The following is a 6,000-nucleotide window of genomic DNA, read 5'->3' as shown; positions in this document are numbered from 1 at the left end:
TGGCCCCAGCGCAACAGCAGAGTGAAGGAAAGACAAGAGGGAGAAGAAAGAAAGATTTCAGGAGATGGGTTCAGAGGAAGAAGGGAGAGAGGGAGGGGGGATGATATGAGGAACTGTGAGGATAGAAGGAAGGAAAAAATAGAGGGAGGGGGTGGGGGGAGGAAGAGGAAAAGGAACGGGGTAGGGAATGAAGTGAAGGTGGGAGGTGGTGTGGGGGTGGGGGTGGGAGGGGTGGCGCGAGGCAGAGGAAAATAATCCCTCCCAACAAAACGAAAAGAAAACAAGGGCGGCAGAAGTAAAGCAGCAGGCGTGCTGGATTTGAGTGACGGGGGGAACTGTTCTTTCAGATCGGGGAGCCTGACACACACACACACACACACACACACACACACACATGCGCGCACACACACACAATTACACACACACACAGGCGCACACACACGCACACGTACATACACACACACGCATACTCACACCCACGTTCACCGCACACACACACACACACACACACACACACACAAGCACTGACGCACGTCCACACACGCACACTCCACCCCACCCCACCCCATCTCAACCCCAGCCTTCAGTTCGTCAACCTCCACCCTTCACCCCCCCCCTCACTCCCCCCCCCCCCTACACCTACCTCTCCTCCACTCCTCCTCCTCCTCCTCCCGCCCAGACACACACCTTTCACGCGCTTCTCTCTCTCCCCCCCCCTCCCCCCTCTCTCTCTCTCTCTGTGCCCTCTTTCTCCCAATACAAGTCCTTCTCTCTTGCTCCCTGCAGCAGTCGGCTTCACTGCCACTGCAACACTTCCACTGTTTATGGAACTGAGGGGGTTGCAGTGCTGTGATCGGGGGTCGCTGGGAGAGAAGAAGTGTGCAAGGGTTTAGCCGGACAGCATGGAGCGATTGGAACGCTTAGACAACGCTCACCTTGTTTTGGGGCTGGTCCGGTCTGTCTGACAAGCCAGTTAGAGTCACGAAGACGACTGACGTTGAAGGCACTACTATGAAATTTTGTGGTGACGGTTTGTTTGATGAAGTTCGTGTGATGGGAACGGTCGTGTAGTGGTTGGTGGCGGTGGGTTTGTGAAGTAGGTGTGACCAATCAAGGAACGTGTCAATGTTCGCCTCGCGTTCCGGTTTTTAGACGCGAACCAGTTCGTTGTGCAGACGACAGTGAAGACACGAGACTGGGTGTTTGTTTTTTTTCCTTTTCTTTCCTTCTTTTTCTTCTATTTAGTTTGTTTGATTGGCACGTGTCAGTGTTTTGCCTCGTGTTCGGCTTTCTGACTGGTTCGCGGGCAGACGACTGTGTACAGTTGCACCATTTTGTTGTGTTTTTCGAAGTTCGTTGTGCCGTGATCGGAAAGTTTTCCTCACGTTCGTATGCGGTACGTCATCTGAGACAGCGATTTGTGGGCAGGCGAGGAGAGGACAGCAAAGATCCAAAAAGTGTGGATATTTTTAAAGGTCGTCTGCATGAACATTTCAACGAGCATTTTGCACATTCTGTTCAGATTATCCGATGAAGCAGTTGATGAGAAGAAGACGAGTTTGGAGAGGTTTTTGAAACCCGGTTGATACTGAAGCTGTCTGACCAGTTTTTGGTCGTGATGTCTTCATATGAAGATCTCGCTTTGGAAGTGTTTTTAGAGTGTTGGAATAAATAATCATTGTTCTATCAGCGTGTTTTTTGTGCTGCTTCGGATACTGACTCGTTTGCACTGCCGGGAGGATTTTACATGTTCGCGTCTCTGTGTTGTTTGTGCCAGTGGCACTGAGATGGAAGCTCAACAAACTGTGTGAAAGGCAGACTACGAAACAGTCGTGAAGCAGAAAGCTCTGGCGGAGCCCATACACTGTTTTCCTTTTCAAATATAATTACAGAAGCGTGACGATGATATAATTCAGATATAATCTTATACATTTCTCAAAGCTTCCGTGTGGAGTATATGTGGCTGCTGTTCAGGAACACAATTCAAGCACTACCAAGAGTAAACGAAAATGGCCCCTTTCCAAGATTTGTTTGGAAATCTCATGTATGGAATACAGTAATTCTGACTGATGTGAGACTGAGTCAGGTGATGCTGCAGTGTTGACTTAATGTCTGTTTCCCTGTGGATTTCTATATCTTCAATATCTGTGTGTCGCCAAACTTGGATTCAGTCCACGTTTTGAGATCAGTCGGGAATCAATTTTCATCAGTGCAGTTTGCTGCAACAGTTGTTTTTCACAAGTGGTTGTGCTTCAAGTCAGAGTGGATTTCTATTCAACCGTGCATGTCTCCGTCAGCGAATCACTATGAGGACTAGGTAGGGTCATCTGTATTCTACTGTGCTGATAACATACTGATCCATTTGTGTCAGTTCTTTTGTCTTCTGTCTTTCCCATGACATCGTGGTTCACCTGTCTGTAATAGTCCCCACAGCGTGTGATTACAATGGCAATGTGCTGATCTATTTCTTGACCTCCCGCCCCAACAGTGTTCTTATTGTTATATTGACTGTACTCTTGACTTCATTTTTGTTTGATTATAATCAACCATGGTACGAATTTACTGCCTTATATGCAAAGTAAAGGGACACTGTCACAGTGCACTTCTTACGAAGCAACAAACGCCATAGTTTAACCAACTGAATACAGAGAAAAATAGTACCAATAATAACAAAAATTCCTTTGTGGTGTATGCTGCATATACATCATTCAGTATGAATACACAGTAAAAAGGCTAAAAACAATTAACAGCTAAGTTGACACAAACCTCACAAACAGTGACTACAATCTTATAAAAGTTTTACAGTTGGGGAGAAGCAGAATTCTAGACGCATCAAATATGGATGCCGTGAGAAAACAAGAACCAAAGCGACGACGGATTGAAAATAAGCGAACATTCTCCACCCCCCACCCACCTTTTTTTCGCTTCTTTTTTACCCGGCAATGCCACGGCGTGTGTGTAACCCGACACCCGCTTCTGGTGACGCGACGGTCTGCTGTGTGTTGTTCCTCTGCCCCCCTTCTTTATGTTATTGCAATGGTCCGTAACTGTTCTTTCTGCTAATGTAATGGGCTATAAAATTGTAACCGTTCCCCTTCCCCTCTTACCGTTTTGGCAATGTATTGTGTTACTTAAGTTCTTATCACAACGAATTTTCTCCTTCCAAAATTCCTGGTTGGTCCCTCTGGGGCAAGGAAAGTGTGCCGCCCATACTGCAGCGACACAGCTTTTTTTTCCTGTCATGGAGCAAACTTTTCCTTCGTAGGTTCTTTTACGTGTACGTGCATTTGATTTGTTTCGTGGTTTATGTTTACCGTTACATCCGAAAGACCTGCTCCCAACAGATGATCAGAGAGTGGTTAAAAAGTGGGGTGAGGGCGGAGGTTGGGGAGCGGGGAGGTCCTAGCATTTTGTGACTCGAATCATGGACTCTCTTAATCAGGTTAAGTGCGGGGACATTCTAACCACATGGGCCACAACCTCACTGGTAGTCTACTTAACAGATTCAGTCCACGTCCACTCTGTAAAAGTGCAAATACTCGGAAAGCCGGTTTCCAGGTCCTTTGTCTTTGTGGCTGATCAGAGCGGTAACCTGTTCCTAACCATTAATTCCCCGCTGTTTCCTTGCAGTGAAATGATCTGTCTGTTTCCCAGTTCCTCGTTTTTTTCAACAGTGTAGTGATCTCTTCGTGCTTCCTTCCCACCGTCTCCCCCTTACACCCCTCCCTGCGAACAGCCAGGCAATTATCTGTTCGTAAATGATGTTCTAGCACCTGGTGTTTTGGCAGTGCCATGGTCTGCTTGAAACTGTTTTCCGTCTCTTGCAGCGTAATTGTCTGTGTTTCCTTTTACTTAAACTGGCGGTGGCCCTTTTTTTCCTCCTCCCCCCCCCCTTTTTTTGTTGTTATTTGTTTGTAAATGTTACTTATTTTCTCATAATGTAATGGCCTGTGGTTGTTTTCTCAGTCTCATAGTGTTTTGGCCTGGAAATGTTCCCTTCTTCTGACAGTGTGGCCTAAAGGTGTTCCCCTCAATATGTAAATGTTGTCTCATTCTGATAGTCTGGTCTGAAAAATTTCCCCATTTTCTGACAGTGTATGGTCTGAAGACGTTACTCTCAGCCTGTGATTGTTCTCTCATTCTGATAGTCTGGCAGCTTTTAGTCTGAAAATTCCCCCCTCATTTGGATAATGTGTGATCTCGTGACACTGTTCCCCTAACCTTGACAGTGTAAGTATTTGGCCTGAAAATGTTCTCCTCATTCTGATAGTGCTTGGTCTGAAAATGTTCTCCTCATTCTGATAGTGCTTGGCCTGAAATTGTTCTCCTCATTCTGAGAGTGCTTGGCCTGAAATTGTTCTCATTCTGATGGCGTTCGGTCTGAAAGCGTCCCGTTCGCCTGTAGTTGTCTCATTTTTAGGGTGTATGGTGTGCAGTTGTTCCTCTCAACCTGTGGTGGGTTTGTCATTCTGTGGAATTAATGTGTGATCTGAGAATGTTGTCCTCAGCCTGTGCTTGTTCATTTATTCTGAAAGCGTATAGTCAGAAAGTGTTCCTCTGGATCAGTGGTTGTTTCATTCTGTTAGTGCAGGCCTGAAATGTTCACCCCCCCTCCCCCCGCCCCCACCCCAGGCATGGCAGCAGGTTGTCAATTATCGTTTCCCGTCTTTCTGACTGAATAAGATCTGAAACTTCCTCCAGTTTCTGACAATGTGTGACATGCATTATTTTGTTTTTCTGTTTTCAGTCTGTCGTCCGGTCTGTATAATCGGAGGGGGCGGGGGGTGGGGGTGGGGGTGTTAAACGGTTTGGCGGTAATTACCTGTTTTTAACCTGATAATCGGCGAAGGAACACAAATCTGAAAGTTTTCCTTGAAATTTTTGGTTATTTTGGCGAGTTTATTTGTATCAGTCCGGACCTGGGTCTCCCAATGTCTTCCCGGATTTCCTTTTTCATAGAGAGCTGTGCTTACTTAGACTACAGATCAGAAAGTCTTCTGAGAGTCAGATTGGAACCTCCCGTGGTGTAAATGTTCATAGCCCTCACAGTCAGTGCCAGAGACCGTAGACACCATTTATGCTATGGGCTGCAAGTTATCCAAAATGATTTTGTAGAACTTTATGCACAGACCATTCGACAATGAAAGCTTTGTACACATGAAGACTTGAGCACACAGACCTGTAGACTTATATGGGACCCCTGACACTTGAGACTGGGACACATAGGCCTTTGAACAAAAGGTAAGGTAATATCGGCCTTTGGTTATATATGATCTAACACATACACATTTATACGTTTGTATTAACTGAGTTGAAAATGATATCATAATGTCTTAAACCTTACCTAAATGTATTTTTGTCAAATGAAATAAGGGGAAATGTTCACACTCCGCGTTCCTCGTGAGTCAATAACTCTAAAAGAAAAGAAAAACTCTTGAGAAATACATTCATACATACGAACACTGACTGTGAAGGACATACACATACACACGCGCACACACACACACACACACACACACACACACACACACACATATATGTGTGTGTGTGTGTGTGTGTGGATGGGTGTATATATATATATATATGGTTGTGTGGGGGGTGTATGACTACAAGAGAGAGAGAGAGAGAGAGAGAGAGAGAGAGAGAGAGAGAGAGATCCTGGGGGGGAAAGGACCTCTTGGTAGAGATTTGTGAGACAGATTAAAGTTTACGGTTAGTCTGGAAAAGAGATTATGTGTCCGCGGCAGACAAATACGTAGTTGTTTTGTCTGCAACTGGTTCATGTGACCATGGATGTGTGTGCTTTGACTGCGTGTGCATGTGTATGTGTGCGTGCGTGCGTATGTGTGCATGTATGTACGTGTGTGTGTGTGTGTGTGTGTGTGTGTGTGTGTGTGTGTGTGTGTGTTCAAAGCATGGATAAGTGTCACAGTACTTGCATGCGCCTTGCCTGTTTATGTGTGTGCTCATACGTTTTTTTGTTTGTTTTTTTTGTATTCA

General features: G+C 45.6%; 1 protein-coding gene across 1 annotated transcript in view; it reads left to right on the top strand.

Annotated features, from left to right (window-relative positions):
* Positions 1 to 930: 930 nt before the first annotated feature.
* LOC143284995 (protein Wnt-5b-like) overlaps positions 931 to 6,000 on the top strand; it is a 124,946-nt gene continuing 119,876 nt past the window's right edge. The window contains exon 1 of the mRNA XM_076592159.1: positions 931 to 2,317. The gene's annotated coding sequence lies outside the window, so the exon portion shown is untranslated. The remainder of the gene's footprint in view (positions 2,318 to 6,000) is intronic.

The sequence above is a fragment of the Babylonia areolata genome, chromosome 8 (genome assembly GCF_041734735.1).
Source record: "Babylonia areolata isolate BAREFJ2019XMU chromosome 8, ASM4173473v1, whole genome shotgun sequence".
NCBI classification, from domain to species: domain Eukaryota; kingdom Metazoa; phylum Mollusca; class Gastropoda; order Neogastropoda; family Buccinidae; genus Babylonia; species Babylonia areolata.
The sequence above is the reverse complement of the archived record's forward strand: the minus strand, read 5'-3'. Positions and strand labels throughout refer to the sequence as shown.